General features: G+C 39.0%; 1 protein-coding gene across 2 annotated transcripts in view; it reads left to right on the forward strand.

Annotated features, from left to right (window-relative positions):
• The first annotated feature begins 4,544 nt into the window (after positions 1–4,544).
• Positions 4,545–24,812, forward strand: part of SMPD3 (sphingomyelin phosphodiesterase 3) — a 102,259-nt gene continuing 81,991 nt past the window's right edge. Inside the window, exon 1 of one of the 2 annotated variants that reach the window (XM_021535247.3) lies at positions 4,545–4,766. The gene's annotated coding sequence lies outside the window, so the exon portion shown is untranslated. Of the gene's footprint in view, positions 4,767–20,986; positions 21,596–24,812 lie in introns of those variants that run through there. The other variant, XM_085589642.1, reaches the window with a different exon arrangement.

Below are 24,812 nucleotides of genomic sequence, written 5' to 3' on the forward strand. Positions count from 1 at the left end.
ATAAATGGAAGTATGCAATTAAATCATATAATATCTAAAAAATGTCTCTTCATAGCAGTAACAGAATAAAATTTGCTGGCAACAATTCCAATAACTACCCCAATACCTTACTATTCACTGCACCTTGCTTTCTCTGCTTTTTTCATTCTCTACTTTGATTCCTTTACCTGACATGCTTCCCAACAACACAGCTCAATTAGAGATACTGCATTGTGCTCCATTTCATTTCTGCAAACATGACAACTGTTGTCACCTTCTGTGAAGCCCACTTTATCACCTTCTTGGATTCTCCAAATCTGAGAGAACTACAGCAAAAGATTGGACTGTCTAATTAAAGCTTTTTAGCATTATTGTCTGACAGTTCCCTGTCATAATTCTGAAGTCTTGCACATTCACAACTTTTTTTTCCCTCCTGGTTTGTTGGCTGATGCTCTAAAATCAACTGCTTTCTCAGTTCAGTCTATTCTCTCTGTGCATTTGACATCTATGCTCAATCAGAGATAAACAAACCATTACAACTCCACACATAGAATCCTGTGCCTTGGTATCTCTTACTGATAAAACATTGAACCTCCAATGGCAAAATCATGAAAGACTTACGCAAGACACATCAAACCAGTTTGCAGTACTCTCTATGTGAATTGGAAGGTCTAAAAATAATTTCAAAGCCCTATTTAGATAGTGACTATTTAAGACCTGATCAAAGCTGTATCTATGAATATTTAAAACCAGTTGTATTTTTTTGCAAATACCTTGAATTTCTTCTTTTATATATCCTTTCAATTTTATGAGACTCTAACTGTATATGGTTGTGCCATTTATTTTAGTTATACCATTTGGCACAATCTCAGCTTTTCTATTCTGTTAACAACTTAAGAGAAATATTCTTACTTTATTCTGTCAACTTATTTCTTTGCAAGGCAAAGAAAATGCTGGCCCTGTATGGTTATAATTTACTGAGGATGAGAAAATGGAGGTAGTGAGGCTGAATCATCACATCTGCTGTACTTTCATTTAATAAGAACAAACCTTCGAAAGCATAATTGGGCAGTCCTTAGACAGAATGATCAGTGATCCTTCAGTATGTCTAATTAAATGTTTACTAAGCCCATCAATAAGAATTTGGATGTACAAAACCTTAAAAGAAGAAACACATTGTGGTATTTGTTGAAAATAACAGTAATTTTTTCTTGCTTTCCTTCATAAGATAGATGACCTACTGAGATAAATGCAGGGATTTCATTGAAATTGGGAAGAAATTTAATCTTTTATCTGGGTTTCCCTGAATCTATCTTATGTGTGCAGGAAAATGGGAGTCACTGTCTCCAGGGTAAGCAGCTTGGTTGCTGCTGACAACAGCACACTACAGCTGCTGTTAGCAGAAACCAGAATCCATGAATCCAGTGATTCAGCTGTACTTGAATAGCTGATGGCTTCTTGTATAAGATCTCAAAGAACTTTTCATATTTGATTTGATAAAGATGTTCCAATTTTATTTCCATCTAGAGTCAAGTGTAAGTGCAAAAACCTTAACCTAGCCAGACCTAATTCCAGATTTGAAGGTAGTTCTCAGGAATTTCTATGAGACCTTGGCAGCAAAGCAATGTTTGTTCCTCTATTTTGGTGCCCAGAAACTTACAGTTCAGAATAGGGGGTATGAAAGAGGACAGTAGGAATGATGTGAGCTTTTGATTAACTAAGTTAATATGTATTAAAGTAACTTGTATTAAATTCTTTTAGGCACTAAATCTTTTGATTAAAGATAATTTGAACTGTGTTATGGTTTGAACTAATGTATTTAGATTATTCACAACCATTTAAAAAGTGGTTTTAATATGTCTATATTTCTATTTTTCTTCTTTACAAAGCAGAACATGGTTAGTAGCTCAGCAGGACCCTTTCAACTAACAAAAGAACAAACTTGGCATCATTAAGATTAATGGGGTGGGAAAACAAAGAGCAGGGAGTAGTCGTAGCTGTCCTCCACATTAGCGCTAAAAGGTTTGCTAACTTGTGGTCTTCTAATTTGGGAGTGCCCTAGAGCTGCATAAACGCTTGAAGGTTTTCCTCATGCCTCATGTTTGCCTCAGCCAGGTCCTTTAGCAGGGCAGGGCAGGTTTCTACTGCCTCCATCTCAGGCAGTCTTCTGGAGAGGGAGCCCCAGTTGCACACTAAAGCCCCAGCCTGGAGGAAGTACATTCTATTATTATGTGAATGTGAAGGAGATGCCAAGTGGAAGAAATTGTTTTCTGTAATTTGTTCTTTACTATATCAAACCCACATCTTGAATAATCTCAAGAGTCATTATTCGAATTGAAGCATTTGCCATAATATTTTCATAAATACTTTCCACATTTACAAATGTGTTTCAGTCAAACAAAAGCTGTAATAAAGTAAATGCTGTTTTAAACTTATCTACTATACTTTGCTACAATTTTCTAATGCTGAAAAGTTCAGTAAGGTAGGGAACAGAATACGTAATTCTGAGCAGAGTGAGTCTTGTGGAAACACTGGGGAAGGTACTTCAGGAAGCAATTTAGCAGTCAGCATGTAGCAAAGATGAGAATAATTATCAAACAGCTGTATATATTCCAAAGACTTATGCTGTGATCAAGTTAGCATGCTGGTGGCATAGAATGTCGTATCATATCAGGCATCCATTACAACAGATTTGGCAGTACTTTAAATCCATGAACCACTGTGCAAAATGTGACATCAGTGTCAACTTCTCAGCCTTTCAGGATGGCTGCAGAAGAGATCTTGTTCAGTAGGGTGTGACTGTGTGATCCAGTTGCTGTCTGGGAAATCTATTACATTTAAGAACTATCCAAGAAAGCATCCAAAAGTGGGCAAGAAATCATTGTAATATCTACCCATTGAATAAAAAGAAGCATTAAACTAACTCCTGCATCACTGATTTAGAATAAACCACATAGGGATGAAGACAATCCAATAGGGATGAGGTTTTGCTAAGACAGTATAAATAAAACATCACTCCGTTTATTTGGCTGCCCCAGATTTCTGTCATATTTCTTGAAATATGGCAGTACAGTAGCTAAAACTTTCTCCTAGATGAGGGCAATGCTTGGAAAACAGGATTTTACAGCATCAAAAGCAGGAACCTTCACGCAGCTCAAACATACTGGATCCCCCACACAAGCCTTCAGCATCTTTCAGTGCCACATAATTCACGGTGAGATGGGAGCCCAAACTTCTACATTTACTTGTTAACTATTTTTTTAATAATACTTGAAAGATTATTTTATTGTAGTCATTGGCAAAAGAGTAAATGAACTTCTAATTTAAAACTACACTAAATAATGGCTTTTTCTTTTGATGACCAGGTATATAGAAAATGCTTGGAAATACTGTATCATTTAATTTGTAAGTTAACTAAAAACACATCCTGCTTCAAAAAATTCTTAATAAGGACATGAAAAGCCCTGTATAAACATAGATATCAGAGATACCTTTCTATGAGCCATCTGCAACTGGATTACAGGCTTTCTTGCTACATTTTCTGCAGTGTTTTGCTTTTGATGAGGCACAGTCCTGACTCTGTTTAGCTGCTCTGAACAGCTACACATGTATCATTCCATATACAACATGTATCTTCTAACTTCTGAATCTTGGCGGGAGGAAGGGAGACAGTACAGCTTTCAGGATTCTCTCAAAGACCGTAAGAACTATACTATCAACGTTTTTTTCTTCCCCAAAAAAACCCGACCAAAAAAAAAAAAAAAAAAAAAAGGCAGTCAAATGTTATGCAAAACACTCCCTATGTTAAAGAAGAAGATCCAGAAGGACAATTGCTGGGAGCAGTAAGTCAAGTTCAAAAATCAAGTTAATATGACTTGTAACAGCTCTGATGCTATTAGAGGTTCTCCAGTCTGAGCAGAAATATTGTACTTCTTATATTCAGCAACTTGGCTTTTTTCTTTTTTCTTTTTCTTTTTTTTTTTTTTTTTGTTTTTAAACTAATGCTTAAGGTTCAGATATGTAATTAATTTCCAAGACAGCATACATTCAATTTGTTTTATATAGGCTTCAGAATAGCAGATTTTGTGCTTTCCTGTAATAAAAAGAAGTTTTTTCTGCCCTCACCAAAAAAAGCCCAAAAAAAGGACAGAACCAAACATTTTGGAAAGTCTCCACACAAAGCGCAGCGCCGCAGTGCCAACACCCCGGCGCGGGGCAGCCGCGGCCCCGCGGGCTCCGGGCGGGCGGAGCTCCCGCTCGGGGGGCGGCGGCTCCAGGCGCTCTCCCGGGGGGCTCCGGTCCGGGCAGCGGCGCTGCGGCCGCGCGGGCCCCGGCACCGCCCAAGCGAGCCGGCGCTCTCCGCGCTCAACGAGCGCCAGGACTACAGCTCCCGGCTGCCCCCGGAGCGAAGCCGCCTCCTCTCGGCGTGGTCACTGCCGCCCGTTCCGCCGGGCGCCGCCCGGGCCGGGGCCCCGCGGAGCGCAGCGGGGCGGGGCGGGGCGGCCGCAGCGCGGCGGGCGGAGCGCGGCCCCCCCGCGCCCAGGGGCGGGAGCGCGGCGCCGGCCCCGCCCGTGGCGCTTCGTGGAGCTGTTCAGCGCCCAGGTGCTGAGTCTCCCCGCGGCTTACGGAGGCTCCGGCGGCGTTCCCTGCTCACCGCTCCCCGGCGCGGCCATGGCCCCGGCGCTCAGCCGCCTCCGCCAGGCGTTCTGAGCGCCCGCCCGCCCGCCGCGCCCCGGCGTGGATGCAGCAGCTCCAGGCGTCCCTGGCTCCGCGGGGGAAGGCGGCAGGTAAAGCTTTTCCCTCCCCGCCCATCCGCATTACATCTCCGCCCGCCCGCCGCTCGGAGCTGCCGGCTCGGGGGGCTCTTGCCGAGCCGAGAGCCAGAGGCTGCCGGAGGCGCGAGTTGTGTGCAGGGAGCGAGCTCCGGAGGAGGACCGCGGGGAACAAAGCGGTGCGGTCCAGATGCCTTTTGAGTAGTTTCGCTATTTTAGTTTCCGGGGAGTGGGGAAGGGAAGAGCGGGATGGCTGATTAACTGCAAATATCTGTACTTAGATGTAGGGGGGAAATACCCCTAGGTATATTAATTTGCTCCTGGAATCACATTCCTGTTCTCATGGTTCAGCAGGGGAAAAGATTTGTTTGTCATACAGGTAAGATAGTGCTATAGTCAAGACTGCAAAATGGTTTCCTTGAGTACCCTCCTTAACTGTAATGCTTGTATAGATTTTGCACTGCAATGATTTCTTACTTCTTTCCGTGTGGATTACCAGCCCCACTGAAGAGCTAGGACAAGCAGCAGAAGGGCAGTGTAGCAGCCAGAGTGTTTCTGTGACAAGGTGTCAGAAAAAGAGAGGAAAAAAATCCACTGTATTTAAGGCCAAATGGCAAGTTGCATCCTACATGAAGTCATTTAGATCCAAGCGTTGTGCTGTTATGCCTGATGCTTCAGGCTTCCTCTTAGTGCTGGGTGATGAATAGGGAATTGAGCAAGCGAATTAACCATGCATAATCAAGCAGCAAGTGTTCTCCACTGCTTGTATGTGTAGTACCTTCTGTCACAGGATCAGTGAGTATTCCTGAGCTATCAAAAGACTGTTTCACCCTAAACTGAGTAGGATGCAACTGCATCCTTTGTGAGTTGTTGGTAAAACAGGTTAACTTACCCTTCTGAGAGTGGCAGGGGAAGGGGAATCCTGGCAAAACAGAAACTCAGCACTTTTCTCAGGTGTAGATGGTGAGAAAAGTTTAACCCAGGAGACTGCATAGAGTTAGAACAGAAACTTGTACTGTTTCTGTGCTGATTTTCAATAGAAACTGAATAACCAAACTAAGATTAAAGAATTGATTCCTTTAGAAAATCAAATGCAGTCTAATTAGAATACTCTTAGCACTTTGCCTTAACTTACTTTTGCCCTGTATCTAGAATTTCTTTGTGTATAATCATCTCCTGCTCCCCATGTTACTGTATCATTGTCAGAAGAAAAGAGCCAGAAAAACAATTGCAGGCAGCAGTAAGGTAAGTGTTTAAAAGCAAAATCGTGGGACTCACATAAATTCCCATAATATTAAAAGTTCTTCAGTCTGGACAGAAACACAGTCCTTCTCATTTTCATTGACTTGGCTTTTTTTTTTTTTTTTTAATTTTTGTACTAATTATTAGTATTCAGATATGTAATTCATTTCTAAGATAGTGTGCATTCAATTTGTCTTATAGAGGCTGCAGATTGACAGATTTTGTGCTTTACTGTAATAAAAAGAAGTTGAAAAGATTGAATGCAGTCTGACAATCATCTCATCCAAAAGCTCTCCTTCCAATATGCACCTTGGACATGCAGGGGCATAACATCTGGCTTTTAACAGTAGCCTTTTAGGGATCAATTGAGTTAATAATTAAAATAGTGCTTTACTGTAAAATTAAAAATCAATTTATGCACATGACTGTGTGCAAGGCAAACTTCCCCTCACACCAGCAGAATTAGATTTCCTGACACAGCTCCTCCCTACCTCTGCCTTTTAGTCTAAGAGCCATCGAAGCCTCAGAGCACGTGATCACTATGTGTGATTTAAGCGATGCTATTGAATTTTTTCCACAGGGAACAATTACTATAGAGTGACAAGTCAACCATTTTGATCTTAACAGATCCAGCTCTGTTTAGTGATGGTAACCATAGCATACTCTGCCTAACCCTGTCTGATTTTCTCACTGTAGCAGTTTGCTTCTAATTTAAAAGGACACTATTAAACCTTAACATAGATTCTCATTTTTGGGTAGGAATAAGTGACTTTATAACAGAAGGATGTTGTAGATATTTCAGCTCTATATTTGCAGTTGCTGCTGCTGCAACAGCCCTCAAGAAGCCACTAAAATATGAGAAAAGCTAAGCAGCATGCCCTGACCACACCCCTACATTGCCATAATTCATAAACCAAGACTATGCTTGCTGCCACATTCATATTTCTACCTGGTCAGTTAGGACAAAGACAAAGCTGCTTTGTCCTAATGAAGCCAGTGCAGCATGCTTTTAATAGAGCAAACAATCTGGGCTTCCCAAAATATATTAAAAAGGACTCTTGTGTTTCCTAACATTGTTTATGCTAAAGGCTATTGCAAATAGAATATTTCTGCTAATTACTTGTATGTCAGCTTGGGCAATAAACAATCAATATTTTACTGATGTAGGATCCACTGCAACTTTCTGTGTCCAGTTATTATGCATTCAGCGCAGTAAATTAAATCTCAAGTTGCAATTTCTTTGTGGAAATGTTTATTTTAACTTCCAAAGGGGACTGCTGAAGTCATGGAAATGTTTCCATTACACTTCAGTAAAAGTCTGTTTTTCAAAAGGTCTTGCGCAGAAAGCTGACCTGGATGTATTTTTTACTGTCAGAGACACTGTTATGATCACACTGTGGAGCAACACATACAGTAATACATTAAGAGTAGGGTTTTTTAGGGATTAAAAAAATTCTTATAAGGACAATCTGTACAAAAATGCTATAGTTAATAATCAACATGTGCTATAGAAAAGCAGAGACTTTTTAATTGCTGTATGAGGGAGAATACAGCAGGACACATACCTTTATATGGTATGAAGAATCAAAGTACTTTGTATTACCAAAACATCTTTTTAATATTGTCCCCTAGGTATGGCTGACATGCTTATATATTTTCTACTATTCTAAAAACAGAAAAAATAATTTTATGTATTGTGTAATGCCAATTTTCTACTTGAATTCTAGCGATTCTTGGTGTTAAACATAACTAGATTTTACTTATCCCCATAAATGCCTGTAAATTGTTATATGATACTCCCAAGTCTACTCTTTAAAAGAGGCATTTAAATGCATACTGCAATAAGCAATTATGTACTGCTTCATTTTAGAAGAAAGGGCCTGCTAACTAAAAAGGAGCAATCCCAGTGACTTGCTTCAAGTATCAAGTAATGCTTTCAGTGATTTTTGAAGGTATAGCTTCTAAGTATTTGACTGTAGTGTTTAAGCATTTGTTTTAAGTTCTCCACAACACTCCATAACAAAGAAAATTGTAGTTGCACTCCAGGCATTATTGCTATAATCAGGTACTTTTATATCTCATAGGTCAAAGCCAGTCTAAAATCTGGGAAAATGTTAGACTATGATTGAATTGTGACATTGCTGTAAAAGGCATAATCTGTAGTTTGAGCTGACAGCACAATGCTGACAAGATTTGCAGAAATACTCACTTCCATTTTATTTTGTCTTGAACAAGTAGTTTCTGTGGAATGGGCAGTTTGGAGACAGTATTTACATAGAATTGCAATGAATACAAGATTTTCCTCCTTGTATAAATTCTACTCAGCTTTGTTTCTGGTGCTTGGGATGGGGGCAAGAAGAGGAAAACTATGGGACAGAGGGCAAGCTCTGCCCATACAGCTGTACTTATCCACTTGGAAGTCACCAGATTTTGGTGATCCTTTACTTGGTTGTGCACATACTGTCCTTTGAGGACTCTGCTGTCAGCCACTCAGCTTTTACTCTAAAAGGAGTCAGAATGCTGTCATACCTTAAAGAAGTGACCAGCAAACAGCCTCTTGAGTCAAAGCAGGAGTAAGTAATTTCATGATTATAGAAAATTTCAGTGAATATGAGGGAAACTGAGAAATCTCTTAGTCTTGAATCTTGTGCTGCAAGTTTGAGGTTTAACAAGCATATTTAAAGAACAGAAAGCTCACTCTGTGTGAGCTGACCCCTGTCTCCTCAGTGGGAGTAAGTGCCTGGGCAGAATGCCTGCTTCTCTGTCAGTGATGATTATTCTCTCTGACCTAATACTCGATAGTTTGCATTCTTCACTCACCTGCTGTTTTACAGAGCAGAGGTGATAGGCCTGGACTAGCACCTGTTTGCAAGAACTGCACAAAACTATTTGTTCTGTTATTTTTCAGATTTCTTCTTTTGCTTTTTTTGGGATGTGTCTGGGGCTGCGTCTGCTATCAAAAAATTACACTTGGGGTATTTTAGATCTCATGCTACTTGTCCTCAAAAAATGCAACTTGACAAAATTTGCAAATACAGACATCTGAGGTATTTCACATGAAGCACACAGGACCCAATTATTGAAAATTTCTGAAACAAACAGAATATCCATTAGTTTCCATTTAAGATGGTTATACAGTCTTCTTTAAGTTTAGAACCAAGATGTCTCAGAAATTATAAAAGAAGAGTAATCTATATACAACCAATATTCCACTCAAAAGAAGTTTATCCTCTGCCTGTCTATTTATCTTTGTGCCAGCATAAAATGATTATTCTTGCTACATTTGCAGTAGAGAGTTTCTCTGGTGACATGCTTTGATATCTTTGCTTTGGAAATGCATTAAAACTTCAGCATCACTAATATAAAGCAGAAAAACATTAAACTGGCATCCTAAAAGTATGGGAAATTATTTTTAAAAGTGCTCTTTGTTAACATGATTCACACAGCATCTGTTGAAACTCGCACTTTGGAAAGTAGTGTGTGACCTATGACACAGCTCAACTACAAAATAAAAACAAGATTTAACAATTTAGTTCAGTTTTCAGGTAATTAAAAATGCATATTCTTCATATAATAAGAGGATGTTTACTCTAGAAATATGTTACCAGGGAAGAGGTTACAATTAAACAACATAGAAATTCAGATTTAAAAATGAATTACATCAATGCTTAGACTTCTATCACTGTCTTGTGGGGAAAAAAACACAAGATGCACTATGAGGTCAGAGGAAACTGCAGAGAGCACGTTCTGGGCTCTGTTCTGGGTAGCTGATGGCTGTCTCAAGGAGTACAGTTAAGGAAAAAAGTTTAATGTGGGTTTACTGTACAATCACACTCCCACCCCCACCCCCACTCCCTTGTCTTCTAAAAGGCATCAACTTGAACAGCATTCTATTACTGTTACATAATTTCAAAGTTTAACCACATATAGCTGCTTAAATCTGAAAGCTGAGATAATAAATGCAAGACAAGTGTTTTCTCTGAGGTACTTAAGATTTCTGTTAACTGCTGTTCCTCATCTATTTCAGTATTAAGAATAGCAAAAATACTTTTAAAATGACAAGCCATATCTGCCACTCAAAAGTACACCAGCTTCAATATATTTTAAAACTGACTCAAGTAAAAGAGAGATAATAACTGGATTCCATCTGTCCCTCTTGACTATTTCTAAATGAGTTAACATTGATTAACAGTTTTGCTTTAACGCAGGGTTTTGGTGATTTTTTTAGCTCTTTCCTACCTATACTGTGCTTCAAGCACAGTAGGAGCTTTTCAGTTTTAAGCAGGATGTCTTGCTTCAATCTTTTCTCTGCCAAAAGAAGAGTTAAATGATCATTTTATTCCTTTCACTTACTCCAAACATTGATACAGCCATGTTGGAAAAAGGGGTAAAATTCCATAGATTTCTTTTGGGTAACTGCATTGCAAAGAGGCTAGCAGGAAAATTCATGATCAGCAAGCTGTGAAACTTTGTTTTCTTACTTTACTAAGGAATTACTGCCTAGAGAAAAAGTAGAGTTTAACCCTTTCTGGGAAGAGATAATACCTAAGGAAAGTAAGTAGTTATCTGTTGAAAGGCTGTAGTTTTCTGTACAGGCTACTCTATACCTCCCATATTGCTAAGCAGAACTGTCATTGAAAACAATGAGAAATTCTGTCTCAGTGAGAAATGACAAATGAAAATACATCAGAATTATAAGTGTGCCCTGAAACACTTCTAATCTCACAGACTAGAAGAAAAAATACTCAGTTCCTGACTCCCTCATTACAGTTAATTCTGGGAAATCAGCACTGCCATACAGATGAGAGATCAAAGATTTATAGCTTTTCCTCTAGGAATTCTTCATTGAGCTTGAAGCTGACTCCATTGATGACCCTACTTGCAGAAAGAAAAGACAGGGAGAGCCTAGAAAACCCTACATGGACAGTAGTCTCTTATCCAAGCTAAGGAACTGGCAGCAAAAATTAAAGAAAGATAAGAATCTTGTTAATTTTATTATTTCTTTGTGAAGTAGTATGTGTTAGCAGATCTAGTAAGAGGATAGAGAGCAGTTGGTGTTCTCTTGTTGCCATGAGTCAGAGAAAAGAAGGATAAAATCCCTCTTGGAATTCCTTAGTGCCTCTTTGAGAGAGAGGGAAGAAAAGACCCTGACAATATGAATTCCTGAGCAGGTGGATACAGACACTGCTGGCACAGGCTGGAGATGGAGATCCTTGCTAGTCCCAGAGGATGCACATACAACCCCTTTTTCATTCAGGACTCTCATTCTCCTCATGACTTAATGCTTTTAACTATTACTTCTCACACTGTTTTTTATTGCACAAACAAGTTTCAAATGTCACACCTAAGAGGAGGAAAAGGATTTTTAGTTTGTTTAGTTACTGTAGATAAATACATCCATTATGCCCATTCACTCCTTCACCTGGTGGTCTGCCAGCATCTACCTACAACTCTTCAAAAGGGCTCCATAACACAGCCACAAAGTTTTCCTTCATGCAATCTCAGTTTCAAATGCATGTATACTTCCCATAGAAGCTAGGAAAATCCTGACAGATGGAAGAACCAGTAAACAGCTTCAGTCCTGGAATGGCTTCATATTAACTCTATGTCAGGAAGAGATTACAGCTCTGATTTCATAATCTGCCTCTGAAGAGCTACTTCTGACAACACTGCAAGGCCCAGCTCCAGATTTCTCCACTCAGAACTTACCTATAGAGTCTTTACATCTGTGCCACAGCTGTTTTTACAGCATATATAAAGTCACTTCATTTAGTGTCTTACTGCAGCTTCTTACTTACATAGGTGAATGGAACAGCATGCGATACCCTATTTTTAAAAGTATGAAAAATAATACTAAAGTCTACACAGTGATGTTCCTATTACTTTAGGATGTTGCAATGAGCTTTTCTTGCCAGCTGGGTGTGACTTGCTCACAAAGTTTTGATAAAATGTAAATAATTTAATTACAATACAATGTAAAAACTATAATAAAACTAAAGCCACAACAGAGAGATTTTATTAGTCTAATATAAAAATTGAGGTTTTATTCACTTCTCACTTCTTTAACTATATTGGTGGAAATTTCAGCTGGTGTGTTAGCTGGTGTCTTAGGAATTCTCTTTGGTAACTGAGATTATTTAAAGCATGAAATCTTGAAATCTTGTGAGGCCTAACTTTTTTTTTTAAGAGGGAATTAATTGAGATTCCTTTTAGTTAATAGCATGCTAAGTAGTAGCTAGCTCCTTCTAGCCTAGCATGTAAGTAGATTTTGTTTGCTCTTAAAATACCCTTCCAATCACATTCTGGTGAATAGTTTTATTCTTCTGAAACTAGTTTACAAGTTATTTCAAGCAGAGTAAATGATCATAGGCAGTGTGTTCACCTAACAACAATGACATTCCTTAATGTTCATGGTTTGAGCCCAGACTACAGAGCATATCCTGGTAACAAGAAGTGAAGTTACATTGTAGCTCACCAGTTTCCTCTGCAGCTTCCTTGGATTTGGATACTTCCTCTTCTTAGCCTAAGACATCTGTAGCTTCACATAATGAGAGAAAAAGTGTATTCGTTACCAGTTCACTGTTGAAGATTTCTGGACAGTTGCAAATTTCTTTGCCTCTGCTGGTTATATTTAATCATATGACTTACCATGATCACACCTGAGTACCTCACATAATAAGGTTTTGGAGACAATCTCTGCTGTCACTTTCCTACTGGAAGTCACGTTCTGGAGTTAGGGAGATGATTTGCCTGGGACAAAGACAGAAAAACATTAATTTACTCTCACTGTCTTGTATGCTGCTGTCTAGAATGTTTTCACTTTCTGTGCACAAAGGAAAAAAAGGCCTGAGCAATGGCAGAAAAACACTGCATAACTCGGTAAAATTTTTCTGTACCACTGGAATTACTTATTACACTGCCATAAATTCTGTTATCAATGTAGTAGTGCAGCTTTTACTTTCTGTTAAGCCCAGAAGAGATGAATGTATTATGAACACATTTCTACCAACATAAGAGCATCACACTATGAGAAGACCTGTTTCAGTGGCAATGTTTAGTTTGGAAGCAGATCTTTCTCAGATGGATAGCCCCTCATGACAGGCATTAAATGACAGGTCTAAATTTATCCTGGAGGTCATAAGTACAGTGGGGAAATAAATCCATCTCACTAATTATGAGTTACTACTGTAAGCACACTCACATTTCTTTATTGCTAAGAAACATTATGTGTGGAAGAAATCTAGAAGATTACAAACAATGACATCTAACATGCAAATCAACTGGGAGTTTTAATTTTCTGGGGCTTCTTCATTGTGGATAGCTGCCAGCTGCAGATGCTTGGCTGACTAATTGGCACTAGCAATAAACAATATTTGAGTTTGTCCAGGAAAGGAGCAGAAGGTCTGAGAAAGGATTATCAATATACATTAAAAAGAAGAAAAGCTGCTATGTCTCTATTGAAATTACTATCTGTGTGGTTCATTTCTACAACTGAAAATTGCTCTAAACCCAAGTAGTTGTTTATAAAGCTCTCAACACTATCTAACCAAATCTTAGCTATTGGAAGATTATAAAGCAAGTATAGTGTACAAAAATAAACTGCTACTATAATAAGGAATACTATACTCTCAGGGCTTCATAAAGTAATTTTGCATCTAGACCTGACTGGCTTACAAGCAAATAGAACTTTTCATCAAAAAGATTGCTAGCTTGTTTAGCAATATGCCAGCCCTTGAGCTACGAGACAATCTATCCTATCTGTAACACTGATACCAGCACAGAGAAGTTATTATCTAACTTATTGACAAAAGGTAACAATCTTACACTTCTCAGGAGCTACTACCTGACTCGTGTAATATCTGAAAGTGTTTAGATGCTTCTTGCAGTGATTGTAGATTTACTGTGCCACAACAAACAGAACTGGATTAGGCCTTCCTTGCATTCAGACATGCAATCCCCCAGACAGAATTCAGGGACAAGTTGTCAAATTGAACAAAATTACTCTAAAACTTTCAGGAAAAAGATGGAGTGGTACACAAACAACTTGCAAAGGAACCTGTAAAAAGGAGAATGCAGAAGAAAGCAACCATTAAGAGCCAATGATGGGATCAAGAGGATTGAAATGTAGGATATTCATGTGCAGCACCAGTTTTAAAAGTTTCTGAATAAAAAATTAAGAGCTGATGGCATACTCACTAGGACTTACATCTAGTCTGAGAAGGAGAGATGTTAAGATAGTGAGTGAGCCAGCAAGACAGATGGCTGGTGAAGGAACTGACACTGCAAGAGCTGGAACATTCAGTAGGGAGGAAAAACAACAGCTATACCCATGAAGGGACTGCTGCCAAGCACGTAAGTGAAGTGAGCAGAATCACACAATTTCAACTGTTTCTATAAAAATGTCGATGATGTGCTGAACTGCAGGCAATGTATAGTGCCCCAAGCTGACAGTTCTGCATCAGCAGAGAAGCAAATAGACAAAGGAAGAATTAAAAGGTCATTACCTGAAAAAACAGCAGCAAATAGCTTAGAGATGTGAAAATACACAAGTGAGTAAAAAGAGATTTTACAAGTGAGGAAATGCCCAATAGGCATAAGCATTTAAGAGATAAATATATCACCTAGCATTCATTTGCAAGAACTACCTCTTGTACTCAATATGAAAAACAGTGTCAGAAGCTAAGGATTATGACATCACCTCACCCATCCTCCCCAGTTTAAATCTGTCTACTAGAAATAAAATAGTTTCCACAAAGCTTGCATTTCTCACAGCTACAGATTTACTATCAGTGACATTCCAGACATTCATAATAGTCAACTCCAACACCTGCATCTTGAAACCCACTAAATATTTGCAGTCAAGTTTCCATATACTTTCAAATATTTTTAGTACAATCCACTTCTTTTTACACACACACAGACACAAAAAAAAAAAAAAAAAAAAAAAAAAAAAAAAAAAAAGAGCAGAAAACCTGAAAAATCTGCCCATAACATATTGTTGAAAATTGAGGGAATTCAATGCACAGGGTTTAGGGGTCATAGGAAGAACAAGTCTGAGAACTGAACAGCTTTGCATGCACAAGGAGGTGTTGTGAGGTCTCATGAAAACTGACCTTAAATTTTGATACTATCATGAGGAGAAATAGTTCTGACAAAAAAGGAGGTTTTCTAAACCTCCCAAATGAGCACCTTATTAAAAAAAAAGTTTCAGTGTTAACTTTCAGTTAGCCAAGTTGCCCTTTCCTATTACTTTTCCTTATTATTTTCCAGCCCATTACTGCTGCAAATCATTGAGAACAAGAAGAAAAGTGCATCCTTCTTTTGAATTCTGTGATGGTGCTTCTGTATTTAGCATTACCACACAGACATACACTGAAGTACATGTTGTTTTCATTAATCGTGCACTGTATAATAAGTGTTTTAGCTGTACAGTTCAAGAAAAACAGCTCATTGCTGAAGAGAGATCTCCAGAAATTCTTTAAGCACTGATGAGTCTATTACCACTACTATAGTAGAAAAATGACTATAGCATAGACAAGTAGAATATTAAAAAGCATGCCAAATTTCATACAGAATGTGATTATCTTTCTGGTATTTGGGAAATTAGATTACTTTTCAAGATGCAGAAAGATTTTAATATAGAGGCCAGGCAAACTAATTAAATAAACAGTATGGGATGGCTCCAAAACATTATAGATCACACATTAATTCAAAAAGCCAACATAATTATAAAGAACTCAAGTCAGGCATCAATAAAGGTAGTAGGGCTTATTCATTATTATCAGGAAAGGCACCTTTTCCCTGGTTTAAGAACTGTGTTGCTGAAAGTTTGTTGCATAGCATCAGAAAGATACAGGTAAGGTAAAGCGAGGCTATTCCTCAAGAGGGCACTGACACTTTATTCTGAGGCCATCATTATCTTCGAACAAATACAACATTGAGATGAAGAACACACAGATTACACTTGATCTAGAGGAGAACACGGGCGGAGGTTTCACCCTTCACCAGAGCACCTGGATCCGGGGGAAAGGGGACTCCATGACCAAACCCGGTCACCCACCCGGTGAGGGCGCTCCCACCCTCACACCGCGCTCCCGCCCTCACAGCGAGGCCCCGCCCTCATGCCGAGGACAACCAATCAGAGCGCGCTCATCTCCGCCCGCGCCGCCGGGCAGCCAATGAGAGCGCGCGCGGCGGGAAAGCGGGCCCCGCGCGGCAGCGCGTGCGGGCGGAGGGGCGCGCGGTCAGCGTTTCCCTCATGGCGGGCGCGGCGCCTCCGGGGCCAGCGGCGGCTGCCGCCCTGGCGCTCCCCCGCTCGGGCGTGCCGCGGTACCTTGCAGGAGGAGGGAGAATGAGGGAAAAGCCTGGGGGAGCGCAGGGACAGCAGCTGAGAGAGGCCGGTTCGCGGGAGGCGCGGCCGCCGTGTCCGGGTGATGTCGTGGGTCGTCTCCTCCTTGGTTCGCTTTCTTCAGCGTTGTCGTCGTGGAAATAAACGCTGCTAAGCAGTCTGAAGCAAAAAGTGTTTCAATGGCAATAGCTTTATTAAGCAATGAAATGTTTTACTAAGTAATTTGTTGTTAAATAAGCATTGTTTTAATAGACTTTTTTTGGTCTGTCGGTGTGCAGATCCTCACCCAGGCTGTCCCGAGCTGCAATCAAAGCCTGGTTACAGTTCCTCTTCAAGGGGAACGTGAGGTGAGCTCAGGGCAGATGTGCCCATTTTCAGGGCATCCCACGAGGGACCAGCCCAGCACACGAAACAGGGAGTTAGACAAAAACAGCACCACATGATAAGTAAATCTTGCAGGACAATGTCTTTCCTCTGAAATTACTGAGAATGATGGAAGCACATGGATCTGCCATCCTCTCCCTCTTAAGTGAGTGAACCTGTAAATTGGGTAAACACTCTTAATCCTCCAGGCTAGCCTGGGGTGGCTCTTCTGTAAGCCTCCATCAGGTTTTATTGAGGCTTTAGGATCTTGGGATCAAATTGATTAGCTATTCTGTGCTGTGTTTGCTCAAGGGATAGGAAGGAAACATTAAATTACACCCATCTGAGGTTACTTGCTAATGAATAATGTAATTATACACCAGGGTATTAGAAGGGTTTTACATTTAATCCCATATGTTTTTGTTTTCTCTTAAGAATCATCTATGTTTAGATAAGCTAGAATTAGCATTGCCTCTTTGAAAAGTCTGTATTTGTGATGACAGTAAAAATAGTTTTTGTTAGGAAAGTAACATGTTTAAATTATCAGGGCAGGTGGCAGAAGTAAAAAGCCAAGCACTTCATGCATATGTTTTAAAGGTGAGAGTTCTTTAACAGGTGCATTGAGACTTCTCCTTATAGCTCAAATCACTGCACAAAAATGATGGTACTTTTTCTATGTGGCAGTTCAGAGAACTAATGGAAAGTGACTTTCTGTTGTAACAACTATATGAATTGGTCAAACCTGTCACTTCAGTTTTACATTTGAACACAGAAGCATAAACAACTACTATACTGCTAAATTCTAATATCCTCAAATAAACTCCAGTAACAGAATAACTTTTATTTGTGTCTTTGGGACAAAGCATTGTGCTGAAGGCAGAGTTGTTGCCTTGGTATTTCATATTTTATATCAAAGTTCAAAGCTGGGAAACATTTAAAATGTGTAATTCAGGCTCATTTTGCAGAACACTTTATTTTAGGAAGTGAATTGTGGGGTATATGTTAAAGCTAAGTGATACCATTCCAGCCCACATAAATAGCAAATGGTTATGTTGTCTTTCACAACTGTATAAATTTACAGTTGGATGAATATTCTGGTTTTGTCTTTTTTTTTTTTTTTTTTTTTTTTTTTTTTTTTTTCCTATGGTGTGTAAACTGGGATAACTTACAGACATTGAACCTGATTTGGTCACAGAAAGAGTAAGGTGTGAGGGATTGCTATATTTTCATTCAGGCCAGGCCAGCTCATTGTTCTGGCTGTTGTCTATTGTCTCTAGCAATACCTCAGGCTGATATCAGGGAGGAATTGGCAAAAGGAAGATGTGCTGGCTCAGAAAGACTAATATATAAATAAAAGAGGCTAAATCCAAAAGTGGATGGTGCCAGTAAATGTAGTAGTAGTAGTAAGCTTTGTGATTACAAATAGACTTACTCAGTAGATTTACTCTGTATGTTCTAGGTTGCCTCTTACTTTGTTCCTCGCCTGGTAGAAAAACACTGTCAGGACTCCCTTTAGTGACTGCAGTGTTGGTTTAGAATATATGAAAATGGATTTTTAAGAGCTGGGAGCCAATTTTTCAAGTACTTGGCATCTATAATTGGGGCAGGTTTTCAAATGAGGTTAGCACTGACTGTTCTGGGCTCTTGTGAAGGTTTGTCCTTTTTGATTTTGTGCCTAACTGAACTGATTTGTTGAAAATCTGGTCTCTGTGGCTAAGCATGACATTCTTAGAATGCTGTGAGGGCAGTAATAACACTTCCAAGATAAAAAAAAAAAAGCTGTACAGCATCCCCCACTCAGTTCAGTACCCCAAAACTGCCACCCAAAGCACAGAATATGAGTAAGGCAGGGTTGTAAGCTGGCATGTGTTGCCAAACAGTTTTCTAGGATTTCACAGTGAAAACAAGTATGGTTTTGCTACTTCTGTTCTAGATGTGTTTATTTAAAGTAAAAGCTGCTGTGAAAGGAAGCTATAAATGCTAGTTATAAGAATGCAAAAATGTCCTATGTGTTTGGGAAGCCACAAGAGGAAAATGCTTTAATTAAAATGCACTGTAGCTGTTGATAATAATTTTGTGAGTTCTGAGATAACAGCACTGCTTCTAGAGTTGTGTTGCCTTCTGACCTGGGGCCAGGGATAAACATTTTGATTGTCCATCAGTGTAATCAATGCTGAAAATCCTACTGAATTTGATTTAGCACTGTTGAGTCCTATGTCAAAATAGTAGCAGTATGGACAAAATGAATATTTTGTGTTGGAAAAAATGTTATTTAAATCAGCCATGGGCCATTTTTTTACTGGCAGAGCTGTTACAGGGTGATAATATTGATTTATGTGGTCTTTTTGGCTAGTTATATCACTTACTATTACAGATTACTGCAGAGGATTACTATTTCTGTTTTCAAATAATTCATTTTATTTGAAATTAATTTAATGTCAATTTCTGCAATGCTTTGGCCTTGTCTTTGGTCTCTTAATCACTGTCTGAAGAATGAATTATTAATTGTTGCAGCTGAAGAAACACAGCAATAATTTTCTGTGTCCTTTTGAGGGGAAAAGACAAAAAAAACCCAACAAAAACAGAGCTTTATTTTTGCACGCACTGTACTACTTTTGTTCTGTACTTGCACAGTTGGGATATGGATCTTAAATAATCCAGGATAAGCAAACAATAATACTGCAATTTTCATGTAGGGAGTATGGGATCCCTGTCTATGTGCTAGGGTTGCATTTATAGAATAGTTGAGTGAACCTCTGACAAACAAATGAAAATAAACTGAAAATGACTACACTTGAGTTGATAACTCTCAGAGCAGTAAGAGTCAGAGACATTCGCATAGAGGGAGATTCGCAGATAAGGGAAAAGAGATGAGCTGTTGTTGAGATACCTGCTTTGCAGACCTTTCATAAAATTGAACTGCAGATTAAGGCATCATGCTATTTCTAGCTTGCCAGTGCTAGCTGGAGTGAATTCTAGACTTTAGAAGCATTATAATCACCATCTTATTCTAATTTATTAGAGATTGAGAAAACTTGCATGAAGGGAACTGCCCATAAACAGTCACTGCTCTGTGAGTTCCAGGTACAATCCTATTTTGTTTCCATTTTGTCTGTGTGGTTGAATGGAGGTTGTATTTTATTTGTTACTTAACTGTCATGTTGTGTCATTATTCTGCTTTGGTGTCAATTGCAAGTAAGTTTAATGTTAAAGGTTTTGACCAGGTTTTGAGAAGTGTTCTTGTGTTCCTTGTTAGCCATAGCCACAAAGTTCTGGAGTTTGTTGTCCCTGTACTGTTGCATATGCACACACTAATAAACACATGTAACGGGTCTTCTGAAGTCAGTGTGCCATATAGAGTCTATATTTACTGATATCAGTTCCACATAGCAGCTGCTAATATTTCATCTTCTGGTTGGTATATTTTTTAGAAGTAGAACTTGTGCACTGAAATGGCAAAACAGAGCCTGTCCTACTCTGCATTTCCCAAGGCTATTTTCCCAGGCACATGGCTTGGTCACTGTGCTTTCACTCAGTCCCTTATGGCATGTACATTGTGGTCACAGTGTAAATAAATAGCTTGGGAAAGAGTATGTTTTAAAAAAAAATTTACTAATTATTTAGTGTGTTTAGTCTGTGTTGAAAAAAATCTCAAGGCTAAAGAAGTCTCACAACACTCACAAGCCTCATTTTGGACAAAGACTATTTGATGTGCTTATGATAAGACTGAGCATCCTTTTGTCACATTTTTGGAGTGGGTGGATAACTTAGGTCTGTTTTACACCTGTATCCCTTGAATGTCCTTCTCAAAATGAAAATTTGATTTGGTGAGTTTAGTACACTGATTTGATTCAGCTTGCTCCTTACTGACTTTGTGAGCCCATTATGGCATTATTACTCTTCAATTACAGGCATGAAGGTGAGAAGTGACCTAGTAATGAAGGGTGCACACCCAGAAAGGTGTAGTGAGAATTTTACAGGAGGCAAAAGGTAAAAAATCTACCACATTGATATCTGCCAAAAAGCTGTTTGTCATAAGTGACTTTGAAAGAGTCCCCAGAAGGGCTTGTGCTGAGCATTGCTGTACTCTTGCTAGGATGTGTCTCAGGTACATCTTTCTATATTTCTATAGTTTTTTCTAATGTCTACAGTTTTATGTACTGCACAGTACTTGTACAGAAACAAGGTCAAGCAGTTTGGGACCTTAATATTTATTTAACTTGTGAGTGTAATGTCTAAGCTACAGTTTAAAATAACATTGACTGAAATTTTCTGCCTTAGTGCTTAATGTTCTTTCAGTTTTGAAAAAAAATACTTGGTATCAAATGTACTCTAGAAAACACAGATATTCACTAGCATTGTTATTTAATTGTATTCTGTGGTTTAAGATATTAAAAACTAACTTTGTTTGCCTTTCCAAAATATCCTTTCTCTTGTGTGAGTAGAAGTTTGTGACAGTAACTGTTATGAGATCCTACAGGATACATTTTGAGAGAAACTGCACCTGCTGTAGGAACACTTTATTGAGGCAGTTGTGAATATGCTGCAGTGAGCTGAAGGCTTGAGAAGAAGCAGCAGGATAATAAGTGTCAATAGCAGGCAGAGTCCATGTAAGTTACATTGTATTGAATTGTTTCATGCTACTTCACAGGGATGTGTATTTTCATTCTCGGGGAAGAACAGACCCAGAGAAAACAGAATAAACCTGAGCAGCAGGGAAACAACTTCTGGTACAGCAAAAAGTGAAATCTAAGAAAACTGATAAAAGCAGAGGCAAAAACTGCACATTCTTTTCACAGAATGTATCTGAAAACTGAGGTCTTCTGACAGAGGAAGGGATCCAGTGGAATATAAATAGTAAAGCTGTCAACTGGCAGAGCATCAAGTAATAGTGAGTTTCATTTAGGTTCTCTTTTTTCCCTTTTATCAGTTTATCTACAAGTAGACATGCAAAGATACCAAAGTAGTCAGCTGCAGTGTGGTGTGCTGTGGTGCTGTGTAGCATTTTGGGGATGCAGACCCATGCTCAATTTCAAGATTATTAAAATCAGTGCTGCTACACAGTTTTAACTGCATCAATGCCTTGGTTTAGTTAACTGTTCAGGGCTGCATGAGGTGCCAGTGACAAAAAATACCGTGAAAACACATATAACAAAAGTGCACACCAATCCTTTCTGGTAAAGGTTCACAGTGGCCAAGTCAAAAGTTCCGTGAACAGATGAAAAATGGTCCTGCACATAGTTTAGTTACTTCTTGCCATTTAGAATATTATTAAATTATGAAATGTCATCTTGCATTTGAATTTGTCCAGCTTTCTGTTCTGGTTTGCTTTCTGGAAAAAATCACTGAAGTTTTCTAGGTGCTATGGAGACAGTGCTGATGTCAGAAATGCTTTCAGTGGGGGCCTGGAAAAGGGAAGCAGATGGCTGCAGTTGCTGGTGAGCATGGCTGGCTGTTGGTGCCTAACCCAGCAGTGGAGAGCAGAGCAGAATTGCTGAGCTGGCTCTGGATGGTGACTCACACTGGCAGCAAGGTGGGAGAGCCTGCAGAACCTGGGAGCTTTCCCCTGCTGCTGCAGTCACATTGTGCCCCATGGTGTCCCCACGAGCACAGCCACACCACATGGCTGTGCTGCCTTCAATTCATGCCAGCTCAGGTGCCTCTCATTTGCAGGCCTGGGCCAGATTACACTGTTTGTTCAACTCTGGGTTTTTTTCTGTCCCAGGAAATGATGAAGTGTATTTCTGGTACTTATGTTGTCCTGACCTTTATAGACCCTTATTTTCTAGGTGACTTCACAACTCATGGGACCTGATGACCCAGGGGTGAAGAGACAGTATAGGTGTAGCTTGAAGTGCCTCTGTTAATAAAATACATTCTTGGGTTTTTAAAAGTATTGAACTTTTGGGTAATGTTAAATGCTGTTGTCTTAAAAACTTAGCACAGTATCTTGCATTTAATTGGAGCAAAACCAGAAATGGTACCACCAAAAAAGCTTTCCAAATTTCAGACTTCTCCCACACTCTGAGAAGAACCTCCTCCTCTGTGAACCTTGAATCCAATTTTGTGCAGTTGACATCAGTGTAGAAGTCTGCTGCTGAGGTCATTGGCTTGGCTCTGGAGTCAGCTATGCTGTGTGATTCTCCTGCTTGCCTCTTCAGCACATGAGTGATGGGCCTTTGTCAGCTGATTAACTGTGGTCTGCTCTGGCTTATCTACTGTGTCACTTGATTTTAGTTTTTATTTTGAAGTATGGATGAGCAAAGAGTCTTGGTGGTTTACTTATCCGGCTTTCTAACAAGCCTCTTTTGTTTTACCTTGTGTGTAGAAGAAGTTGCTTCTAAATATTTCTTGGGGTCACCTTTCTTCCTTTGAAATCCTTTGAAACTCTTATTTGCTGTGATACCTATAAAGACTTTACAGTGGTTAAACAGTGCTTATTGTGATGTTCACTTGGATTTTCCAGTGACTCTGTTCAGTTGTCTAAAAATAAAATGAAATATTCTGTAAGCTCTTCAGAACAGAGACTGGCTTTTTGTACAAGTGTTTAACACAGCAGGGCCCAGAAATCCAGGCAAGGGTCTATAATACCACCTTGAGAGAGAAGAAAAAAAATGTTTCCAGGTATGAATTATTTTTTCATAGGAAGGTGCTTTCAGGGATCATTTTTTCATAAGGAAATGTGCATTAATTCCAAGAATATGTAATGATTTTTTATCAGGCTGACATATCTACAATGGAAAGATCAAGATTTTTTTATTAATGGTATTTAGGGCACCAGTAGCATTTCTGTGAGCTCAAATGGTCTTTGTGCCAAAATTATTCCACTGGAAACCTACAATTATTCTGTAAACTTCAAAATTGAGAATTCAAGATGAGAAGAGGTTGAGAATTTCTGCACTTGATGGGCTCAGGCTGAAAGCTGGAGAAAAAGAAGTTTGCCTTTTATGCATTCTGTCAGCTACAACAATGCTAACCAAAGAAAGTGTCATCTCCCTAGAGTCGCTTTTCAGACAAATGTGCTACAGGGCAATAATGAATCTTAAAAGAAATTCATGATCAGAAAAAGAAGTGTTTTGCATATAAATGTTTCTAATGGAGCTATGAGCATCAGTCTTTTGCTCTATTATTTTGAAAAATAGTATGTGAATCCTTGTAGCTGTTAGTAATTCAAGACATGGAAGGTGCTATTTATTTTTATTTGTGTTATGTTCCTTATAAAATATGAAATATTCCTTAGGCCAAAATTACTACTAACTCTTTGAGACTGTACAGAAATATTATTTATAACTTCAAAAGCTTAAGTTCCTAATGGGTGACTTGGATAAACTGTGATTAGCAGAGAGCAATTCCTACTGATATTAGAGAAGAGTACTACACGTAAGTAGATCAAAATTTGTAAGGAAATATATTTCTCCAGCATTGTTGACCTAATGAATTTTTAAAGAACAGTCATACTTTAAAGCCCCAAGTAAGTCACTTAGATTTTGAAAATTTTTCTCTTAGTTTTTCGCTTTGTATCATCTGTGATTATTTTTAGGGCCTACACAGTGCAAATTTCCAGTTCATCTCTTTAACAATGGGGAGTAAACTCCCTGACTATATTTTATTTTAAGAGAATTAAGATCCCTGTAATTTACTGGAACCTTTATGTTAGGAGTTGTTAATCAAAAGTCAATTAGATCAACATTAAAATAAAAAGAATGTTAGACTTTTTTTTCTTGTATTGCACAGCAAATTGATCACTGTTTTAATTGTCCGTCTTCATGCCACATCCATCCCAAACTCTGCCCACAGAATGTGTGATCAGGAAAATGCAACTGTGCTGAGATTCCACTGCCACATGTGATTGAAATGAGTTTTGACACTTCTTGGAAATTTCACAAGCACATATACAAGTTGAGTTCTGAAGTTTTTGGACCAAGAAAGTTTTTTACTGTTTGTACAAGTTTTTCCAAATTTGACTGTTGCAAAATGCTATTCTTAATACTTCTTTTTAGTAAAGCAGGAATAAATGGTTGGCTGCATTTGGTTGTTCTTGTTTGTTGTTATTCCTCCTCCTTGCAAAGCACATCTCCAGGGAATGACTATTACAGTCTGATTTAGAA

The sequence above is a fragment of the Lonchura striata genome, chromosome 11 (assembly GCF_050655825.1).
Source record: "Lonchura striata isolate lonStrDom1 chromosome 11, ASM5065582v1, whole genome shotgun sequence".
NCBI classification, from domain to species: domain Eukaryota; kingdom Metazoa; phylum Chordata; class Aves; order Passeriformes; family Estrildidae; genus Lonchura; species Lonchura striata.